Raw genomic sequence first — 24273 nt, forward strand, 5'->3', positions numbered from 1 at the left:
TCCTTTGGACCCCAAATAAAATATTTGAGGATGCCGGTGTTCCCAAAATTAATAGGCATTGCCATTCAAATGGTGTTCCTGCGCCATGTCAATTATGCAGGGCATAATTATGCGGGTGATTGATTATGCGGGGCATGGCTTACCTGCCCCCACCCCGAATATTTTATTCAAGTTGTCACCCCTGAAGAAGAAGAAGAGTTTGGATTTGATATCCTGCTTTATCACTACCCTAAGGAGTCTCCAAGCGGCTAACATTCTCCTTTCCCTTCTTCCCCCACAACAAACACTCTGTGAGGTGAGTGGGGCTGAGAGACTTCAGAGAAGTGGGACTGGCCCAAGGTCACCCAGCAGCTGCATGTGGTGGAACAGGGAAGCAAACCCGGTTCACCAGATTACGAGTCCACCGTTCTTAACCACTACACCACACCTGCTTTCTAGGCACAAGTCTGCACTTTATAAAAAGTTTGTTATCTTGATTTCTTGTTCTTGCGGCAAATTTCATCCTTTCTGCATATTCCATAAGTTGTTGTATCCATTATTCCTTTGCTGGGACTTCTGCTTCTTTCCATTTTGGGGTGAATAGCCACACTTAGGTTTTGCAATCTTGTCTCCAGACACAGTTCTGTGTCTGAGGACCCTTTATTTTCGCCCCTCAATAACCCACTCTTTAAAGCCAAATGGCAATAAATGTGGGTTTTTGCAAGCTAAAAAAAAATAGAGCACTCAGATATGGAGCATGAATGTGCGGACTGTACCTGGAAAGCAAGGTCGCCCAGAGAGTTTCATGGCTGAGTGGGGAATTCGAACCCAGGCCTCCCAAGGTCCTAGTCCAGAACTCTGACCACTGCACCACCATGGCTCTTAGAGGGTCTCTGCTAAAGCAGAAAGCCTGCTGGACAAATACAAAAAGAGCTGAAATTTTAAACGATGCAGAAAGAAAAAGAATAAACAATAACCACTGAACTAAAGAAAAACAGTGATTATGATCTCACATTGTTAGAGCAAAGAAAACAGTGAGTTTGGTCACACTTCATCACCAAATTTCTTATTCCAGAGAAAAATAGCAATTGCTCATTTTTCAACAAACGGGTGATCCTAAAATTGAGTTTTCTTTTCCTTGGACATAGTAAGCAAACTTATACATTATTGCTGTATTCCAAATGGTAAAGAACCATTTTGACAAAGGCGGGGGAGTCGGCCTGTGTACATTGAAATTGACATTTTAGCTGCTATCAAGAGACTAGTAACTATTTCCACATCAACAATTGCAACACAGCCTTCCAAGTGGGAACTCCCTTCTCTGGAGACTTGCCAAAGCTCTGCTCCAAAAATATCCTGACCAGCGACAAGTTCGTGCTAATAATGTGCATAAGTTCAACTGAACCTTCGTGTGCATTGCGAAGGTAAATGGAAACACAGGCACATCACCACCCCCAAAGCATGCTGGGAACTGTAGAGGTGCTGGGAATTGTTACCAAATCATAGAATTGTAGAGATCGAAGGGATTCCCAAGGGTCATCTATCCCAACCCCCTGCGAGATAGGAAGTTGTTTCACATTGTTTGTTTATTTGCTGTATCTCTAGCCTGCTTGTCAATCCCAGAGCAGAGAACAAAGTGACTGAAATAAGTAGAGACAAACAATATACAAAAATTACACAATCATGAAAAGAGGGCCAATAAGCAACTGTACTGTAAGGCAAACAAATAAATGACAACAACATACTTTAATATTTCCAATTTACATTTATATTGTATGAGACATGCAATATAAAGTATTTGTTAAAGGTAAAGGGTAAAGGGACCCCTGACCGTTAGGTCCAGTCGTGGCCGACTCTGGGGTTGCGGCGCTCATCTCGCTTTATTGGCTGAGGGAGCCGGCGTACAGCTTCCGGGTCATGTGGCCAGCATGACTAAGCCGCTTCTGGAGAACCAGAGCAGCGCACGGAAACACCGTTTACCTTCCCGCCAGAGCGGTACCTATTTATCTACTTGCACTTTGACGTGCTTTCAAACTGCTAGGTTGGCAGGAGCAGGGAGCGAGCAACGGGAGCTCACCCTGTCGCAGGGATTCGAACCGCTGATCTTCTGATCGGCAAGTCCTAGGCTCTGTGGTTTAACCGACAGCGCCACCCGCATCCCAAAAGTATTTGTTAGATAAAGTTAAATTAAGTTAACGAAAAGCAACTTCACAGAGTTGTGTAAATAATCGTTTAATTGTAAATTAGTACAATGGGTATGGTCAGAAGTTTCTTTTCTTTGCTGATTCAAACAGTGAATAACATTATGTCTTTGCCTTTATTCACACTTTCATTCTTCTTCTTTCTCTTTGTTTTCCCTTTCTTCTGTTATTTTCCATTCTTTTCTTTTTATATTTATATTCTTTATAATCTTTATAACATTGTGAATGTTATTTTGTTGGTATTGCATGTATTTTAAGAATCTGTTTGTTTAATAAAATCTTCAATAAATAATAATAATAATAATAATAATAATAATAATAATAATAATAATTCTGATTTAATGAAATACAGGCCTTGAGGTCAGCAGCGCTGCCAGGTTGTGATGTGCAGCTGGATTTGCTGGCTTCCCCCATCTCTTTTCTCCATACCTCCCCATACCTTCCCTCTAGATGCTTCAGACTACAAAACCCTTGCCGACAAAGGTCCATATAGTTAAAGCCATGGTTTTCCCAGTAGTGATGTATGGAAGTGAGAGCTGGACCATAAAGAAGGCTGATCGCTGAAGAATGGATGCTTTTGAATTCTGGTGCTGGAGGAGACTCTTGAGAGTCCCATGGACTGCAAGAAGATCAAACCTCTCCATTCTGAAGGAAATCAGCCCTGAGTGCTGAGCCCTGAAATCAGATCCTGAAGCTGAGGCTCCAAGACTTTGGCCTCCTCATGAGAAGAGAAGACTCCCTGGAAAAGACCCTGATGTTGGGAAAGATGGATGGCACAAGGAGAAGGGGGTGACAGAGGATGAGATGGTGGGACAGTGTTCTCGAAGCCGCTAACATGAGTTTGACCAAACTGCGGGAGGCAGTGGAAGACAGGAGTGCCTGGCGTGCTCTGGTCCAGGGAGTCACGAAGAGTCAGACACGACTGAATGACTAAACAACAACACAAAACCCATCATCCAAAGGCAGTGTGATGCTGGCATGATGGGAGCTGTAGTCCCAAACATCTGGAGGGCACCACGAAGACTAGGTTAAACCACACAATACAAATGCAAATACAAATACCTTTATTGGCATTACAAGTTAAGGCATTTCAAATCCCTGGGATAAATTTAAAAAGGACAGGAGTGAGGCTGTTGAGGGTCACAAGGCACTCAATTTTTCTGCTTCACCCTGTCTGTTCCCTAGAGGGATGATTCATTAAGAACCCTTTCGGGTAAGATGGAGATTAAAAAGGAAGCCACTGAGGCAGTAACGTCCTTGTCCCTATCCGCTAGGAGGAACCTCATTTGGCTTTCTCTCAGGGCCGTGGGTTGGTAATAATAATAATAATAATAATAATAATAATAATTTATTTGTACCCCGCACATCTGGCTGAGTTTCCCCAGCCACTCTGGGAGGCTTCCAACAAAAATTAAAAATACACACATTTTAATATCACACATTAAAAGCTTCCCTGAACAGGGCTGCCTTCAGATGTCTTCTAAATGTCAGGTAGTTGTTTTTCTCTTTGACGTCTGGTGGGAGGGTGTTCCACAGGGCGGGCGCCACCACTGAGAAGGCCCTCTGCCTGGTTCCCTGTAACTTCGCTTCTCACAGTGAGGGAACCACCAGAAGGCCCTCAGAGCTGGACCTCAGTGTTCAGGCAGAACGATGGTTAAGCCACTCTTCCATCAGCCTCCCCAAAGCTGGAGCCCTCTGGCTATCCTGGGCTTTTTATTGATTACTCTTATTTCCCGAATTTCTATGCCACCGAGGATCGCAGGGCAGTGTGCCATATCAGAACACAAAAACACACAGCATCTCTGGGACTGATGGGAGTTGTAGTCCACAGCGGGCAGAGGGCACCATGTTGGGGAAGGCTGATTCCGAGGCAGGTCTGGAATGCCGATTTACTTGTCTTCCAAAGGGCCTTGATGCTTTCCAGAGGTGGATTCTCCCCCCTCCACCCTTGACAGCAGGAATTAGTTTGTAATTTAATAAGAGGTGGTAGTTTTGGTTTACACAAAGGCCGGGACAATGTCTTTGTCTCTCTCTGTCTCTTTTTGGGGAAAGTGGAAGGCAGGTTCGCTCTGTTTTTCTCCCTTTTGCCCTCTCTCGGGATGAGGATGGTCAGAGAAAGGCCCCCTTTCATCCTGCTCGCCTCCTTTCGCCTAATTGCTTCGTTTATTCTGTGTTTATGGAGGGATCAAGTTCTGCGTTAGGCAGGGACGGAGGCGGCCATTGATTGGAACGGGCTGCGTGGAGGGTCGGATGGCCACATAAATCGGGGGGCGCAAATGACTCGCAGGATCTGGAAAGATAGAGACATCAGCAGCTGGAGAAAAAAGCGGGGAGTTTCTCCAGAGAGGCGGTGGGGAGGATCTGAGATCTGAGATTCAATTATAAAGAAAGGGAAATGTAAGAGAGAGAAGCAGATTCGTTTCCACCTGGGAGGTCCGTTAAGTGGTGGCAGAAGGTTTCTGGGATGTTGGATTAATCAGTTGCTAGATTCTTGAATTTACTAACATGCTCTGTATTTCACAGAATTATAGAAATCGTAGAATCGTAGAGTTGGAAGGGCCCACGAGGGTCATCTAGTCCAACCCCCTGCAATGCAGGAATCTTATGCCCAATGTGGGGTTCGAACCCATAACCTTGAGATTAAGAGTCTTGGGCTCTATGGACTGAGATATCCCAGCTGCCTTGTGTTGCCAATGCTCTGTATTTCAATATTTTGTATGTTTGCAGCAACATCAAAGGTCACATGATTCCTGCATTACAGGGATTGGACTAGATGGTCCTTGGGGTCCTTTTCAACTCAACAGTTCTATTATTATATAATTATATGGAGGAATTAAAGAACTTTTAAATGAGGGTGAAAGAGGAGAGCGCAAAATATGGTCTGAAAAAAATGAATATGGTCTGAAAAAAACGACCAAAATATTGTCATCAAAAAAATGAAGATCATGGCCACTGGGCCCATCACCTCCTGGCAAATAAAAGGGGAAGAAATGGAGGCAGTGAGAGATTTTACTTTCTTGGGCTCCATGATCACTGCATATGGTGACAGCAGTCACGAAATTAAAAGACGCCTGCTTCTTAGGAGGAAAGCAATGACAAACCTAGACAGCATCTTAAAAAGCAGAGACATCACTTTGCTGACAAAGGTCCATATAGTTCAAGCTCTGGTTTTCCCAGTAGTGATGTATGGAAGTGAGAGCTGGACCATAAAGAAGGCTGATCGCTGAAGAATGGATGCTTTTGAATTCTGGTGCTGGAGGAGACTCTCTGGGTCTCTGAAATTGGGAGATTGTCCTTTCAGTAATGTGTAATGTAGTCATAAGGTCTATTTCCCCCTTCTGTTGCAAATTCCCCCTGATCTTGAATTTCATGGGGGATGAAAGATGCATTTTCTGAAGTCTGCAGAATGACAGGAATGCATTAAGCAGGAGCATTTAAATGTCCAGGCATTGCTACTGAAAGTCATTTCCCGCAAACACAGTTGTAACATTGTCTTCAATTGCAGTAGCCACTTTTACCCAGAAATGTGAAAAAGGAAAATGCATGTTGACATTCATTAGGAAAGGAGTCCGAAAGAGAATTGGAAATATTGTGATGCCTTCTTTAAAAAATAAAAATATCTGAACTGTAGCTGCACTTGGAATGTGCCTAGTGTCATCACAGGTGACCTTTAGTCACTCCGTGAAGATGTTCCTATGTTGTTGTTGTTTAGTCGTTTAGTCGTGTCCGACTCTTCATGACCCCCTGGACCAGAGCACGCCAGGCACCTCTGTCCTCCACTACCTCCCGCAGTTTGGTCAAACTCATGCTGGTAACCTCGAAAACACTGTCCAACCATCTCGTCCTCTGTCGCCCCCTTCTCCTTGTGCCCTCCATCTTTCCTATAGTGTTCCTATAGTGGGGAAAATTCCTCTTGGGGGCTCGTGTATGGGCGCTCAAACCAAACCCACAACCGGTCAGACTTTATTCAGTTATGCCTTACCCGGAAGAGTGCAGAGTAGGCTTCCTCAACCTCGGCCCTCCAGATGTTTTAAGACTACAATTCCCATTATCCCTGACGACTGGTCCTGCTAGCTAGGGATCATGGGAGTTGTAGGCCAAAAACACCTTTAGGGCCGAGGTTAAGGAAGCCTGGTCCAGAGTGTATGGGAACACATATCCATTAACAGGCACACACGATCTGGGCAGATGTACCTCAATTTAGCTGTTCATCTTATACCCAGCCAACTTCTGCCTCCCCAGCCCCTCACCATGTCTGACCCAACCAGAGACCTTGGAATCACTTGCTCAACCTTTTTACTGCACATGTCAGAACCCTCCTTGTACCTTCCATGGCGTTGCTTTCCACTTTAAGAGACAGCCATTAAACGGATTCCTCTTGGACTAATGAGGAACGGCTAAGGGAGCTGGGCATGTTTAGCCTGGAGAAGAGGAGGTTAAGGGGTGATATGATAGCCATGTTCAAATATATAAAAGGATGTCACATAGAGGAGGGAGAAAGGTTGTTTTCTGCTGCTCCAGAGAAGCGGACACGGAGCAATGGATCCAAACTACAAGAAAGAAGATTCCACCTAAGCATTAGGAAGAACTTCCTGACAGTAAGAGCTGTTCGGCAGTGGAATTTGCTGCCAAGGAGTGTGGTGGAGTCTCCTTCTTTGGAGGTCTTTAAGCAGAGGCTTGACAACCATATGTCAGGAGTGCTCTGATGGTGTTTCCTGCTTGGCAGGGGGTTGGACTCGATGGCCCTTGTGGTCTATTCCAACTCTATGATTCTATGATTCTAATCAACCACTCTATTCTGAACTGAAAAACAGGAAGCGTAATGCTGGTGGTTAACAAAAGAGGTTTAAAGACTCTCTCAAGGCAAATCTAAGAAAATGTATTATGAACATCGACAATTGAGAAACACTGGCCTGCGAGCGCTCCAGTTGGAGAACAGCCTTTCCCAAAGATGTCATGGGTTTTGAAGACGCTCAAACTCAGGACGAAAGGGAGAAAGGCGCTAAGAGGAAGGCACACTTGGCAGATTCTCACTGTGATCAACACCCACCCAGAAACCTCTGTCCCCACTGCGGAAGGACGTGTGGATCCAGAATTGGCCTCCACAGTCACTTATGGACTCACTGTTAAGACAGTGTTCATGGAAGACAATCTTACTCGGCTACGAGGAAGAATAAAGAAGAAGAAGAAGAAGACCAGTCTGGTGGTCAGGTTGCACCACAAGACCTCATTCATAAGAGGCCTAACAGCAATTCTACATGACTATCCCCCAGGCCTTTTGCAGGACCTAAGGTACAGCAGGATGAAGTTTCTGTCATGATGGCCCCACAGCCAGACACCCTCAAGGTTTGCTTCAAGTCGAGAGGCATTTTTTTCCTGAGTAATAAAGGCGGGGGAATCATCATGGTCTCAGCAGATGCATTCCCTGTTTTTATTTATTTATTTAGAAAATGTTCATCCCGCCCTTCGTCCAGTGATCCAATGTTTTCCAAAGAGGGTGCCAACACCTCCTGGAGGGATTTTTCCTCCCTCCTTTCTCCGGCTGCAGACGGGAAGCAGCGACTTCTTACAATGTATATTTTTCTCTGCTTCACTGGAGCATCCAAAGCCAGCTGGTCCTGCAACAAAGGGAACTTAAGTGAATCAAAAATGCAAGCAAAAACTCTCTCTGCTCTAAGCCTGTTCGTTGCAATGTTTACCACAGGACCAGAAGAAGATGTTCTGGAAACCTCAGAAGAGGTGTCCATTTCAAAGAAGGTTTAGAGACAGATCCTTCAGGATCTGCACCACTCCTTGAAGCCTATTTGCTCCAGTAAACAATCTGGCATATTGAACGAGAAAACACCACACACACACACCCCAAGGTCACCATTATTCTGAGAAGTTGTGGCAGGAGATAGGACCAAATGTCACACAGAAGGACTCAGGTTCAACCCCCAGTGAGATCTTTGCTTCAAATTTGATTTAGAATCCCACAATTTATTGCACAGTTGTATGATCTGCATTACCCAAGGGCGGGGGCGGGGAGATATTTGAATATTTAAAGGCTATCACTCATTCCTTCCCAGCCTTGGGGCTAGATGGCTGCAGAACACTTGGCGTGGCCTTTCCAGGGGAAGCTGTGGGCATCGAGATGACTTGCATTACGGCTCCCGTCATCTCCAACCACCAGTTGTGCTCTCCAGAGCTAGTGGAACTCCAACAGTATGTGGAGTACCAAAGGTTCCCTTTCCCTGACCTTCCCATGTTGGAGTACCTAAGGATCTAAGCATCTTGAACGCGAGAACATCACATCACCACCCTAGGTCACCATTATTCTGAGAAGTTGTGGCAGGAGATAGGCACCAAATGTCATGCAGAAGGGCTCAGGTTCAACCCCCAATGGGATCTTCCAGATAAGGATGGGGAGAGGACTCCCTTTCTGAAATCCCAGAGGGCTGCTGCCAGCCACTGGAGATCGTACTGAGCTAGATGATCCAAAAGTCTTAGGATAAGCCTACGAATATCACAAGAACATGAAAACATGAGAGAAGCCTTCTGGATCAGGCTGGTGGCCCACCTAGTCCAGCATCCTGTTCTCACAGAAGCCAACCAGCATGATTCAAACACAAGAGCCCTCTCAGGGTCTCCAAGTGTCCCCGGACAGTCCCAGATCTACAGAAGCTGTCCTGGTTTCTGATTTGATCCTGGAATGTCCCACTTTTCCTTAGGACGTCCTTGTTTTCATCAGAGAAGTGTTGAAGGGCGTGGAGTTATGTAACCCCCGAGCCAAGGACATAATTAACTATACAACCTTTAGAAGACATCTGAAGGCAGTCCTGGATAGGGATGTTTTTTAGTGTTTGATGTTTTGTTATGTCTTTATATATGTTAGAAGCTTCCAGAGTGAATGGGGCAACCCAATCAGATGGGCAGGGAATAAATAATAAAATTATTATTATTATTATTATAGACTAGAACTTCCTTATTCTCACTGGAGAAATGTTGGAGGGTACACCCTCTCCTCTCCAGCAAATGGCTATTAGCCATCGAAAGCCCTCTGCTCCATGCATTTATCTAATTTTCTTTTAAAGCCAAATAGATTGTTTGCCATTACTGCCCGCTGTGGGAAGGAGTTCCATAGTTTACCATATTTTTCGCTCTATAAGACGCACCAGGCCATAAGACACACCTAGGTTTTGGAGGAGGAAAACAAGAAAAAAAATATTCTGAATCTCAGAAGCCAGAACAGCAAGAGGGATCGCTGCGCAGTGAAAGCAGCAATCCCTCTTGCTGTTCTGGCTTCTGTGATAGCTGCGCAGCCTGCATTCGCTCCAGAAGACGCACACACATTTCCCCTTACTTTTTAGGAGGGAAAAAGTGAGTCTTACAGAGCAAAAAATACGGTAATTATGCATTGTATGAAGAAGGAAGGACTTATCACTCCAAAATCTTCCAACAGTCAGCTTCACTGGATTTCTACGAGTTCTGGTGTTATGAAAGAGGGAGAAAACCTTTTCTCTATCCCCTTTCCCCGTGCCATGAAGAATTTTATAAACTTATATCAGGTCATCTCTCACTTGCCTTTTCTCTAAATAAAAAACCCCAAATGCCACAGCCTTTGCCAGTAAGGCCACCCCCTTGATGGAAGCTGTAATGGGAATTGGGGTTGCTTATGCGTAAAACTCCAAACTGCTCCAAGCGGGTTGTATAGCTAAACCTTTCCCTAGTTTGACAGCCCCTTACAACGCGACTGTCTCAATCACTGGCAGAATCCGTCAGTGGGCATTTCCTGAACTTCTTCCAACATAAAAATTCCTTGACAGCCAGTCTCCGCCTAGCTTCTCTGCGCGGAAGCCTTCTGCGCAGAGTAGGCGTGCCAAGCGGAGGTCCTGCGCTCTCCCCACTGATCTCACTGGAAGAGTCTCGGAGCCTTCCCTCCGAAGTACTCTCAGCCTCCCCTTTCTTCCTGGTGTCACCTTGGTTTCCTTCCCCAGCGGAAGCGCTCTCTCTCTCCTTGCTAGTTCCCTCCCCTGCATCATTGGAGCGGCTTCCCTCTCTGCTAATCTCTGATGTCAGTTCCCTGACAGAAGCATTTGGGGATTCATAGTCATTCCTACACAAAAAAGCCTTCCATGTAGGAATTTTGCAGGAGATCCAGAATCGGTGAGACGAACTATTTCAGAAGGACTGGAGCAAATTTATATTTTATATGAAAGAAAACTGTAAACATTTGAAAACGTTTGTAGGTTTGAATTGAAATGCTTTGTAATGTAAAAATAAGGACCCAATTTACATATATGGAGGTGATTTATTTATTTTTTTAAAAAAGATATAAGGTAAAAAAGTGGCTATAGAAATGTGAGAATTTACTAAAAGATGTTTGGAAGTCAGAAAGAGGGAGGGAAGGAAATCGATGCTCTGTCTAAGTGATGCTTTATGTTATAGATTTGTGTAATGGAATGTAATTAAATATGGAAAACTCAATAAAATTCATTTAAAAATAAATAAATTTGCAGAGCATGTGAAGCAGCTAAGAGTCACCCAAGACAAGGATTCCAATAGGGAGGGAGGACATCCCCGAGGCAGAGGAGCCAATATTGTTATAAATAGCTGTTATGAGACCAGAATGAGCAATGGAAAGAATGAGTCCTCCGGGCTCCCCCAACGGCGAGGCTGTTGAAAGAGGGTCCCTACGGTGGAAACCCCATCATTTCAGTTATGTCAAGTCCGACCCTGCATGTCATGATGCACGTCGGGGAACAAGTCTGTCTGGGCCAAGGGCGTAGAGTCAAGAAGGTGACCTCATAGGTCTTCTCCAAATTTCCCCTTGATGACTTGAAGGCATGACTGGATGAGGGCAAGAGGACTTCGCCTTGGCGAGTGCAGCCAAGGGAAACAGCAGGAACCGGCGCATGACGACCAGAGCTGGACCATCCACCCGTTGGCATGGAGATGGGCGGAACGGCCCCTGGGTGTTTCCCAGACTCAACTGTTGCCAGAAATCTAGTATGACTTCGAGCGTCAAGAGCAATCAAGGGATTAAACATCTGGAGAAGACCAAACGTGTGAGGGAGCCTTCAGGTCATCTGCCCAGGGCCCCCAGTGGTGTAAACTCAGGTCAGAAGATTTGAAAATTATTCCTAGAATCAGAGAAGGTGCCGTATTTCAGGGGTACGTTCCCATGAGACACATGCAGAAGGTCCTAGGCTCCATCCAGGGACAGGTGACCAGGAAAGGACTCTCTCTGCCTGAAACCAGCCCTCCCCAGCCCTCAGAGAGCTGCTGTCAGGAAGAATAGGCAATATTGGAATAGCTTAGGGGGCAGGAAGCCTCCAAGATGTGGTCTTCAGGTGGCTGGCTCTGCCATTAGGCAGAGTGAGTCAGCTGCCTCAGGCAGCAGGTGCTACAGGGTGGGCAGCAATGGAGAGGCAGGATTGTTGTTGTTGTTGTTGTTGTTGTTGTTGTTGTTGTTGTTGTTGTTGTTGTTTAAAAACCCCGCCTCTTTCCCTGAAAGGGACACAAAGCAGCTTATGGATAAAATCAGAAAAGCTCAGGGCAGCCCAAAGCAACTTAAATTGAAATAAATGGAGCAACGCTTCTGGAAGCTCAGAGAAGCTATGTCTTTCTTAGAGGCAAATCCACACTCAGGATTTGGGACGAACGGACGGACAGACGGAGTTTTGTTTCTTGTTGCTATTATGTCATTGTGTTTAAGTTTGAAAGATCAATAAAATACCGTATTTTTCGCCCTATAGGACGCACCTTTTCCCCCTCCAAAAATGAAGGGGAAATCTGGGTGCATCCTATGGGGCGAATGCAGGCTTTCGCTGAAGCTTGGAGAGCGAGAGGGGTCGGTGCGCGCTGACCCCTCTCGCTCTCCAGGCTTCAGGAAGACATCCGCAGCCTAGGCAGCCCTGCAGGAGTTCCCGCAGGGTTGTCTAGGCTGCGGATAGTAGCCTGCTTCCCAGAGCGTTGGGCGCCCTCAAAGCAGAACGCCCGGCGCTTCGGGAACACATCCGCAGCCTAGGCAGCCCTGCGGGAGGTCCTGCAGGGATGTCTAGGCTGCAGATAGCAGCCTGCTTCCCGGAGCGTCGGGCGCCCTGAAAGCAGAGCGCCCGGCGCTTCGGGAACACCTCCGCAGCATGGGGAGCCCTGCAGGAGTTCCCCGCAGGGCTCCCCATGCTGCGGATAGCAGCCTGCCGCCCGGCGGGCAGGACACCCTGAAGCAGAGTGCCCCGCACGCCGGACAGACATCCGCAGCATGGGGAGCCCTGCAGGAGTCCCCACAGGGCTCCCCACGCTGCGGATAGCAGCCTGCCGCCCGGCGGGCGAGGCGCCCTGAAGCAGAGCGCCCCTCGCGCCGGGCAGACATCGGCCAGCCCCACAAGCTCGGGGGACAGCAGGGAGGCGCAGCGCTGGCATCCCGCTGTTCCTCGACCTGGTTCGGTTTCCCCGACCTGCTTTTGGGGACCTGCTCCCCCCCCCAAAAAAACTAGGTGCGTCCTATGGGATGGAGCGTCCTATGGGACGAAAAATACGGTATGTTGAGAGAGATGTGTTTGGAAACCTCTGGATTTTGCACAGCTGGAAAGCAGTCTTCTGAATGTAAGTAAGGGGATAGTAGTAGTAGTAGTAGTAGTAGTAGTAGTAATAATAATAATAATAATAATAATAATAATAATAATAATAATAATAATTTTACTATTTATATGTCACCCATCTGACTGGCTTGTCCCTGGCACTCTGGGCAGCTTCCATCACTGGTGAGTAAAACACACACTCTCTCTCTCTTAAAGGTTTTCCATGAGAAAATTCAGCCTCAGTTTCCCCCCATTCCTAGACATTTTTCCATGTTGGTGGAAATCTGCCAGCACCGTGCACCAAACACAGGCACTGGTTTCGCCCCTGACCTGGTGCATCTTGCCTCAGCCCCAGGAGACGCCCCCACTCCTCCTAGGTTGACCCTGCTCTCATGCCTTCCCAGATCCACAGGGCAAAGGCTTGCTGGGACCAGCTTCCTGGTGTGGTCTTCTGGAGCCCAGCCACGCTGCTCGCAATCCACGAGACCATTACGGCCTGACTGTTCACGGAGAGGTCACCGTCATATTCGTAGGGTTTGCCAGCATTGTTTTAAATCAAATGGGTTTTGTTTGTTTGTTTCCAGACAATCAACGTACTTGGATCGAGGACCTGTATGTTCCATCCTAAGCTGAACTTGCAGGAGGCAGCCAGCGGTGGAGGGGTGGGGTGTTGCAAGCATCTCCCCTCCCCAAGACACTCCCCAGGACCTCAGGAAAGTTAGAAACAGATGCAGGCAGCTGGCAGCTGGGATAGGAGGAGGGCGGCACTTTGCCTTGCCTTCTCCTCTTCCTTCTTTCTTCAGTTCAGAAAGACAGTTGCAGCCCTTCTGATGCTGGGAGGGATCTCTGGTCCAGTTCTGGACCAAGACATTTCACAATGAAATATACTCAGAGTCGAGAGCGGATTTCATGCTCTTTATTCAGCTCATAGTGGTGAGGAGGAATGGAAGTTCCCCCAGAATGTCTGCTTTATATACATTATTTACACAATGGGCCCCACGTGATTGGCTAATTCCGGGATTCTCCTGTAGGCCAATCAGGTTGCGGATTCACTTCTACCTGGAGCTGGATTGGGTCGCTCCTGTGGACCAATCAGGCTGCTGCATTCTGAATCCTATTGTTCTAGTACCAATCAGGCTGCTGCATTCTGAATCCTATTGTTCTAGTACCAATCAGACTGCTGCATTCTGAATCCTATTGTTCTAGGACCAATCAGACTGCTGCCATTTGGACCCTATTCAACTCAGTACATAACACGCAGCCTGAGGCAAACCAGTCAATGGCTCCCTGCCCTGCACAGTCCTGCAACCTGCCTAGGACATGGAACAGTCACCAGGGGTTAATTAGGGTTGCCATATTTTGAAGAGCAAAAAAGAGAACATATACGTGTTTGTGTGTGCGTGTGTGTGGAAACTGTGCATAACAATGCATGAATTTCATGCATTATTTGAAGGGAAATAGGCTTGCAAAGAAATGTCTATAAGCCGGGGGGGGGTGTTTATTAGGAGAAATGCATGCTAATAGGCTGATGGATTTTCCAGAGGATTATTTCAGGAATTGCAACTTACTCAGGAAATGTAGAGAACTAAATTGCTGGCTGGAAGAGACTCTTGCTCTCATTACACCATCGCTTGTGGACTCCCAGCAAAGCTGAATGTTGGCTGGTCCAGGGGGTGATGAGAAAGTGAGAGAATCAAAACCAACAAATCTGACCATCCCTAATTGTGCCCAAATATGAGTAGCATCTTGGGGTCCAACTCTGCAACACTGCGAAGGAGCCAATATTGTTTCTTTTAGGTTCTATTATAGGGAGATTTTATTGGTTTGGAGCTGTGCCTTGAGATACAATATTAACCTAAAATACACAGTTTGGGCACTTTTTGAGGGCGGGGAGAGAGAGAGAAAGAAGAAGAGGAGGAGGAGGAGGAGTTTGGACTGAACCCCAAAATTCAGAGAAGCACAAAACCCAAATAATAATTGCGTGCCAATCCACACATTTGTGTGGGCATTGGTGATGGGTTCCATTTGCACCCAGACACCAAATCTCATGGGCAGCCCCCATCACACCTAGCAGCTCTTAGGCAGAGCTGGCTGGGCCTCTGAGGTGTGGTCCTTTGAGCTGCTGTTGGAACCAGCCTAGGGACCAGCAAAGCCAAAGTTTCTCCTTCCGCAGGAGAGCAGACTGGGGTTCACGCATCATCTTTCAGGGTCCGCGGGAGAAAAGACTCCTGAAAGAGTGCTCCTTTGCTGTATCCTTAAGTGTCCGCTGCTAAGGAGGGAGGGAGGGAGGGACCCCTCCAGGCTCAGCATTTTTCGCATGCCAGAGAGAGGGCCGTGTGCCAGGAGGGTTCACAGGAGACCAAGACCTGATGGGGAGAGAAGCCACTGCTGTCTTGGACAGGAACGAGGACAAAACATCCCAGTCAGAAGCAAAGCATCTCCCTGCAGGGCCTGCCTCTGGCATGTTGTTGCTTAGATACATAGAATCACACTATTGTAGAGTTGGAAGGCACTCAGCGGTCATCTAGTCCAGCCCCCTACAATGCAGGAATCAAAGCTCTGTGATTCCATGAGCCTTTGAATAGGTTTAGATGGTCCCCAAAGATAGAGGGGGACTGTTCTGCTTCTGCAAGGGAGCTTGGGAGGCCAAGCGTCATTTGAAAGAGCATTCTGCATGAAACCTTGCACCGCAGGTCATTGCTTTTGCCCCTTTCTCTTATTTAAAAAGCTTCAGGGAGAATTTGGGAGGGTTTGGGGCATGATGAAGGTAAACAGGTAATAAGCAAGTACAGTGGTACCTCGGGTTACATACACTTCAGGTTACAGATGCTTCAGTTTACAGACTCCGCTAACCCAGAAATAGTATCTCGGGTTAAGAACTTTGCTTCAGGATGAGAACAGAAATCGTGCAGCGGCAGCAGGAGACCCCATTAGCTAAAGTGGTGCTTCAGGTTAAGAACAGTTTCAGGTTAGGAATGGACCTCCAGAACAAATTAAGTTCTTAACCCGAGGTACCACTGTAGCTCTTTAGACCCATTTAGAGAATCAACTCTTTGTGCCCACCAGTAGATCCCTTCCACTTTACAACTGCATGGAAACTGGTGCATGTGTCCCAACATGTTGCTCCTCTGAAGTGAGTCCCATTGAGTTCAGCTCAGCTTGTTCCATGGTAGCTGGGCAAAGGGTTTTCCTAATTCCCCTTCCAATTCCCTACAAATGTTCTGCTGACCATCCCAATTTGCCTTGAATTTAGTCTTTGGTGAAATACACAGGCAATTCCCAGCTTTGTAGGTCAAGGCCAGAATTTCGCTTTGAGCCCAGAGACAATCACAGAAGGACGCTTCCACTGATGCCATGGGCTTCCAGCCTCACCACAAAGGGAGTGACATCCCACACTAGCAGAAGCTTCTAGACAACCTTTTGATGGTTACTGGCCAGGATGGCTCTGCTCCGCTTCCACAGTTGGAGGTAGCAATGCTTCTGAACACCATGTTTTCATGTTCTTGTGATATTCGTATGACGCTGGCTTATCCTAAGACTTTTGGATCATCTAGCCCAGTACGCTCTCCATTGGCTGGCAGCAGCTCTTCACGGTTTCATAAAGGGAGTCCTCTCCCCTTCCTCATCTGGAAGATCCCATTGGGGGTTGAACCTGAGTCCTTCTGTGTGACATTTTGTGCCCATCTCCTGCCACAACTTCTCAGAATAATGGTGACCTAGGGCGGTGGTGTGATGCTCTCACGTTCAAGATGCTTAGATCCTTAGGTTCTCCAACGTGGGAAGGTCAGGGAAAGGGAAGCTTTGGTCCTCCACATACTGTTGGAGTTCCACTAGCTCTGGAGAGCACGACTGGTGGTTGGAGATGACGGGAGCCATAATGCAAGTCATCTCGATGCCCACAGCTTCCCCTGGAAAGGCCACGCCAAGTGTTCTGCAGCCATCCAGCCTCAAGGCTGGGAAGGAATGAGTGATAGCCTTTAAATATTCAAGTATCTCCCCGCCCCCGCCCTTGGGTAATGCAGATCATACAACTGTGCAATAAATTGTGGGATTCTAAATCAAATTTGAAGCAATGGTTTGGTTCCATATCTGGAGGAACTTGGGCCATTTGGTTTCCATTAGGCTGCATATGAAAGCTCTCTCTGTGCAAGCGAGTGACTCAGAGAGGGAGAGAAAAAGAGGGGGATTCTTGCTCTCTGCCTTTTTCTTTCTGGATGGACTCACCGTACATCTCTGGGCTTTTCGGAGTTTCCTCTGCTAATTGGTAGCAGAGCCTCAGCTTAGACACAGGGAGGAAGATCCCCCTGGCCCTGACTCCTCGCAGGAAGGGCAGTCTGGGGGGGCCTTGCCAAGCGAACGGCAAGGGGAGGAGAACAATCCTGGTATTCATAGCTTCCTGGAAATGCAGGCAGCTCAAGGGCCATGGTGAGGAAAGCACTTTTTGGAAAGCAAACCTTACCCCCCCCCAAGTCTTCCTCATCCCCCCAACCCATCATGTGAACCCAATTTCACATTGGGTTTCCAAACATGGCAAGGCCCCTTGGTCTTTGCCATGAGCTCCTCTTCCCTTGGGACTGCCTCAGCTGGTGTCTAAGGCTGAGGTCCCAGCCCCATCACAGAATCAAAGAATTGCAGAGTTGTATGGGTGCCACAAGGGATGCGGGTGGCACTGTGGGTTAAACCACAGAGCCTAGGACTTGCCAGTCAGAAGGTCAGTGGTTTGAATCCCCGTGACGGGGTGAGCTCCCGTTACTCGGTCTCTGCTCCTGCCAACCTAGCAGTTCAAAAGCACGTCAACGTGCAAGTAGATAAATAGGTACCGCTCTGGCGGGAAGGGAAACGGTGTTTCCGTGCGCTGCTCTGGTTCGCCAGAAGCGGCTTAGTCATGCTGGCCACATGACCCTGAAGCTGTACGCCAGCTGCCTCGGCCAATAAAGCGAGATGAGCGCCGCAACCCCAGAGTCGGCCACGACTCGACCTAATGCTCAGGGGTCCCTTTACCTTTTATGGGTCCCACAAGGACCATCTAGTCTAACCCCCTGCAAGACAGAAGTCACAGCTAAAGAATCCCTGACAGATGAGCACTCAAACTCTGCTTAGGAACTTCCAAGGAAGGAGAGCCCATCGCCTTCTGAGCAAGTCCGTTCTACTCTCAAACGGCTCTTCCCATCAGAATGCAATTCCTCACGTTTAGTCAGAATCTCCTTTCTTATCACTGGAATCCACTGATTTGGGTCCTGCCCTCTGAAGCAGCGGAAAACAAGCTTGCCCCATCTTCCACAGGAAAGCCCCTTAGATCGTTGCAAACCCTCCATGTGTCCCTGTTTTCCAGGGACAGTTCCAGATTTACAGAAGCCGTTTCTGATTTGATCCTGGAATGTCCTGCATTTTGTTAGGACGTCCCTGTTTCCATCGGAGAAAGGTTGGAGGGTTCAGAGTCATGCTACTCCCGAGCCAAGGAGATAAATAACTATACAATCTTTAGAAGACCCCTGAAGGCAGCCCTGCATAGGGAATTTTTCTAAAATGTTTAATGTTTTGTTATGTTTTTATATGTATTGGAAGCTGTCCAGAGTGGCTGGAGCAACCCAGTCAGATGAGTGGGGTATAAATAATAAAACCACTACTTCTTCTTCTTCTTCTTCTACTACTACTACTACTACTACTACTAACTACTACTACTACAATTTCCATTGGAGAATGTTGGAGGGTATGAGTACCAAACCCTCGTTGGTGGTTTTTAAGCAGAGGTTGGATGCATAGCTATCAACGTTTCCCGTTTTTTAAGGGAAATTCCCTTATTCCGAATAGGATTCCTTGCAAGAAAAAGGAAAAGTTGACAGCTATGGTTGGATGGCCACCTATCAGGGATTCTTTAACTGTGATTCCTGCATTTGGGGGGGGTGGACTAGATGATCCTTGGGGTCCCTTCCAATTCTAACATTCTATGATTGTGTAGCCAATACCATAGGTCCACAAAGACCTAAGCAGTACAGTGATAGTGGGAGGGACTAATAATAATAACAACAACAACAACAACAACAACAATAATAATTTATTTGTACCCTGCCCATCTGGCTGGGTTTCCCCAGCCACTCTGGGCAGCTTCCACAGAGACCAAAAATACACTAAAATATCACACATTAAAAACTTCCCTGAACAGGACTGCCTTCAGATGTCTTCTGAATGTCAGGTAGTTGTTTATCGCTTTGACATCTGGTGGGAGGGTGTTCCACAGGGTGGGCGCCACTACCGAGAAGGCCCTCTGCCTGGTTCCCTGTAATAATAATAAATTTTATTTATATTCCGCCCTCCCTGGCCAGAACCGGGCTCAGAGCGGCTAACATCAAAACATATAATACATTAAGACATAAAATTCAGGAATCAACTCTTTGGAGCATCGAGGTCCAACTCTGAGGGCCTTCTGGTGGTTCCGTCACTGTGAGAAGTGAGGCTACAGGGAATAGGGCCTTATCAGTGGTGGCACCTGATAAGTGGTGGCCTTCCTGCTGCCCCCCATCCTCTGGGGCTGGCGATGGGGGAAGCGCTGCTTTCCCCACCGCCAGCCTCGAAGCCGGGTTGGAGAGTAGCGGCAAGGCATCGCGCACCTTCCCGCTGCCCCCCATCCTCTGGGGCTGGCGATGGGGGAAGCGCTGCTTTCCCCCACCGCCAGCCTCAAAGAGCAGACTCTCCTGGCTTCAGCGGAAGCAACGCGAAGCCTCCGGAGTGCAGGCTTTGGAGGCTTCGTGTTGCTATCGCTGAAGCCAAGGAGTCTGCATTCGCCCCATAAGACGCACACACATTTTCCCTTCATTTTTGGAGGGGGAAATGTGCGTCTTATAGGGCGAAAAATACGGTATGTGTTGCAATGACCCCATCCAGGGATCTGGACTTCCACCCCAAGTCCTGGAGATCTTGAAGAGCCCTGCCCTTCTTACCAACCAAGAGACCCCGTTTCTTTTGCATCCAAAGTGGAATTCTCCTCTTGCTTCCATGATTTAAGAGCCGCCCGTTTCCGCAGAATTGCTGCTGGTGCTGACCTCTCGTAACTCCTAACATGCTCGCAGGAACATCCGCCACTTTTAAGAAGCCAACCATAATGTCTGCAAAACCTTAAACAAACAGGCTGCGTATTTACACGAGAAGACGTAGTAATTGTTTCTTTTAAAACGATTATTATTAGAAGCAGGTTCACGAATGAGGCGGTGGGGGCAGGCAGTGGGGATGAAACGAGAGACACCCCCAGCTTCACCAAGGCTGTTTTTGATCATCGTCTGGTACTTTGCACAACACGTGGCAAAAATTTCGCTCTCTCGCTCCCCCTTATAAATCTAATTCTCAGTTTAAGGTGACAGTAATAATATGTTAAATACCAACAGATTATTAGAAACACATTCATTGAAAATTACCCATGTAATAGATGGTTATCTGTGACATCACGGGCCTAAGCACACACAGATGTTTCCCAGATGAAGGTAAAAGGGGAGCGAGAGGCAACGGAAAGGCAACCATATTCCATTTGCAGGGCTCTGACCCTCCATGAATTATATTTATTTGTGTGCTCCCTATTCCTGAAATACTGCAGATGCTTTGCATTCCTGAGCAATGTGTTCTTAGGCAAAGGAATAATCATAATAAATGTTGTTTGTCCGGCACCCACAGTCCGTGGCCGTCTTGGCTCCTTAGCAAACAACAACACGGTTACCCACCGAGCTGTAGAATGCGAAAAAGATAGCGCAGGGCTGGAAATCAAGCTCAGCACATTTCGCTGCGTGGACAAGGGCTTAGGAGGCCAGGTTTTTGGGGCTATTTCACGGCAAAACTGGAGACTCGAGGCAGCCAAAGAAGATTCCTTTCATGCAAAGAGTTTCTTTCTCCTAGGAAGAACTGAGAGGTGGCATGGTAGACCTCTTCAACTACATACCCTTCAACATTTCTCCAACAAAAATAGGGATGTCCTATTTCATAACATCAAAAATAATAACTTTATTATTGATACTGCACCCATCTGAGTGGGTGGCATCTACATTTTACTTGTTCTGCACCTAGAAAACAAGGGTCTGAGTGGTTTTCTGCTTGTCCCACCTCTTTTCCCAGAAAAAAACCAGCTCTTTACTGCTGAACTGGAACAAACATCAATCCACGGAAAATCCAATTGATATTTGTTCCAATTTAGCAGTAAAGAGCAGGTTTTCCCAGGGGAAAGTGGCAAAACAAGCAGATATGTGGTTTTAGCCAAATGTTGGTGTTCAGGAACCCTAAAGTAGAATCCTGGATCTGTCCACCTTTTAAACCTGGAGTGCTTAAAGTTACTCCTCTCCTAAATTACTATATTGGGGTTTGCATCTGCGGAAGTCTAGGACCTGCAATCTCGGGCCATTTATGGTCGTCTTTCTGGTAGTAAACCTGTGAAAAGAGAGGTCAGGCTGAGGTGAAATGCTAAGAAATTTCAGCAGGTTTACAAGACAACTGTGGTTCAGCAGCTTCACCCGTATTCAGGATCTTCCTATTTACCTGAGGTCAGAGAGATGGTTCTGTCTCGCAGCTTTGCTTAGACATTTTGCCCTGCTAATGTGGCCGTAAAGTTCTGGCTGCAGATTGCTTAACAGGAAACAGCAACCATCGCTGGATAAATCCTCGATCTTTCAAAAAGCAAATATTTTATTAAACTGATCTTAATGATTAAATATGTCCTTTCTCGTTAGGGCTTTGAAACGTTACTTCCAATCTACTTGACCTCTTCAGCATGAAGCCGAGAGAGGCTTTGACTGGCAACTCGGCGTCTGGGAAGGGTGAACGAAGGCAGGCAGCCTGCTCTTTTCCCTCCCATAGGTATCTTTTTCAAAGTTTCCCATCTCCCGCGGGTCTTGGGGCTCAACTGACAAAGGAATTGCAAGGTGAACGGGTGACGAGAGAAGGAGGAGCAGGCTCAAGAGCAAGACTTTCAGAAATGATCAGGATTCCTTCCTCCGCTGTCACAATTTGGGGTTTCGTGAGCTCCTGCTCGTGAAATGTCACTTCTTCCTTCTGGGGTCATGTGGCTCCCTCAAAGGTCAGGCCTGCTTCAGCCAAAAGACAGGATCAAATAATGTGGCAAAAGCTGAACTTGGTGGTATTTTCCTTAAAAGCAGAAAAGGAAGCCCACCAAATTGTTGTCAATCACAGTCTTCGCCCAGTCCTAAGACTTTGTTATGGATGGTCAAGTCAAAAGTAAGCTGAGACAGCCTGCATTCTGTCACAATGAGGTTGATATCAATAGGGTAGTTACTTGAATTTTGCCCCAGTGTGCACAGTAGATTAGAAATATAATATAATTGTCAGGGAATCAGGAGCAGGAGCACTGGGGAGAGAGGATTGGGAGAGCGAAGGGGAAGAATCTGAGGGCAGCGTAGGGGAGTATGACAGTGGCCCGAGAGATTCCATGAGCTTCTCCAGCGAATCAGAAGATTCCCAGAAGGGGGCGCCTATGGTCAGGGCAAGGGGGGTCCCAGGGGGGACGCACCAGAAACAAGGAGCCAGAGGGGAACCCCAAAGCAGCAGTGGAGGATCGGGACCAGTTTCCCCACCAGAGCATAGTGGGGGGGAGGAGTCACATGTGTCAGGGCCAGCGTCTCCTCCAGAGAGGGAGTCAGGGCTGACCACGCCTCCATCGGAGAGTGGGGGAACGGAAGGGAGGTCAGTTGCAGCTAGCCCCCCCGAAGGGGGAAGCAGTGGCAGCAGCAGTGAAACGGTCAGGAGGAAAGCTGCTGGCTGGGCGCGCGCGCCAAGTTCAAATGTGCAGGCGCGCGGAACAGCAGGAGACCCGGATGGGGAACCAGCTCCTAAAGCCCGCCGGAGGGAGGGAGAAGGCTCAGGGGAATCAGCGGGAGAAGAGGCTAGAAAGGGCGGAACCCCGGCGGGCAGGCGGACCCAGAGGAGGAAGGAGCAGCGGAGAAGGTGGAGCAAGGCTAGGATCTTAAATTGGTGTCAGGGGGGAGGAGACTCAGACGGAGCATCAGTGGTCTGACACTTTAGACGTGGGGCTGCGCGCTGCGGCTCTGGAAGTGAAACTGAACTTCAATAAAGACTTTTATACTTAACAACGAAGCAGCGTTGGTCCTTTGTGAGCTGGGACCTAGGGTAGCCCTGACAGTATGCTCCGTCTCCAATAAAAACCTCGCAGCGTGAGTTGGTGCAGCGAGGGGCAAGACTTGGTGTTTTGCGAGCTCACGAAGATAGGCAAAGATGACTACAGAGAGCCAGGTGAAAGAACTGCAAGAAGCAGTCACGACGCTTTACGCAGAAGTAGCAGCATCCAGGAAAAGAGAAGAAGAAGCAGTAGCGCTCTGCCGGGATCTGCAGGCCAGGTGGGACCGTTGGGGGAAAGAGGGGCTGCCAGGACCCAAACCGGAGGGAGTTGGCCTCGGGAAAAGGGGGGGCAGCCTAGTAGCCCACTTTGATGGGAACCTGCAGCAATACCCTAACTTCAGAGCTGACGTGGTTTACGCGCTCAATTTGCTTCGGAAAGACTTTAGAGATGAGGAAGAGAAGGTGGGCTTCATAATCACTCATTTGCATGGGGAAGCAAAAGCGTGGCTGCGGAATTTGTGGCGCGAAAAAGACCCCGCCCTCAAAGATTCCGATGCATTTATCAAAGCTATGGACGCTTGCTTTAAATCTACGGTAGATGTAGATATTGCTCGGAGGGAAATGCATGGACTACAGCAAGGGAAAGCGACGGTGAGGCAATATCACTCGCGCTTTTTTGCCTTACTGAACGTGCTGGGCTGGGAGAAGGACTCTATTGCTGTCAGAGACCTGTTCTGGGAGGGGCTAAGTGGAGAGGTGAAAGATGAGCTGGCAAGAGGGGAACGGCCCCAAAGTACCCAAGAAGTTGCCCAAAGAGCGTTGGCGATTGGTGTGCGCCTGGAAGGACGCCCTTGGAGCAGGGAGGAAGGACGTAAGGCAAGCACCCCAGCCAGGACAACCCCTTTCTTTCCCAGAGAGGCGGGGCGGGCGCTGTCCATGCCTCCTTTGGGAAGGGGAGAAGAGCCGATGGAGATTGGTGGTGCGAGGGCTCAGACTGCCAGCAGAGCCCAAACACCGGGAGCAGTCAAGGGGAAGGCTCCTAGAGGGACCAGGAAGTGTTACATCTGCGACAGTGCACAGCACATGGCCAAAGAGTGTCCCCAGAGGCTCCAGAAGCACACTGCAGCCTCAGCAACAGTAAAGGGAACAGGTGAGCAGCCGAAACAGCTGCAGGGGGAAGAAGAAGCCTGGTTGGAAACAGAGCCACTGGGGCCCAACCAGGCAAGTCAGTGAAGCAGTCCCCAGAGATTTTACAGCCCACAGACCCCCTCCCACCCAAACCAGTGGTGCAACTCACCGCATCGCTCCAGTTGCCCAATGGGCACACCATGCAAGTACCAATAACCATTGACTCTGGGAGCAACGCAGACTTTATTGGAGTGGACTTTATCAAGCAACATCGCATAGCACTCATGCCAGCCACGATGCCCCTAAACGTCATCACGGTCGATGGCAGGAAGCTA

The 24273-nt window shown here is 48.0% G+C and overlaps 1 non-coding gene across 1 annotated transcript; it reads right to left on the minus strand.

Annotated features, from left to right (window-relative positions):
• Window positions 1-864: 864 nt before the first annotated feature.
• On the minus strand, window positions 865-923 carry LOC128421562 (U7 small nuclear RNA). Its single transcript, XR_008332344.1, has one exon. It is a non-coding gene; the product is annotated as a U7 small nuclear RNA (small nuclear RNA).
• Window positions 924-24273: the final 23350 nt, after the last annotated feature.

The sequence above is a fragment of the Podarcis raffonei genome, chromosome 9, assembly GCF_027172205.1.
Source record: "Podarcis raffonei isolate rPodRaf1 chromosome 9, rPodRaf1.pri, whole genome shotgun sequence".
NCBI classification, from domain to species: Eukaryota; Metazoa; Chordata; class Lepidosauria; order Squamata; family Lacertidae; genus Podarcis; species Podarcis raffonei.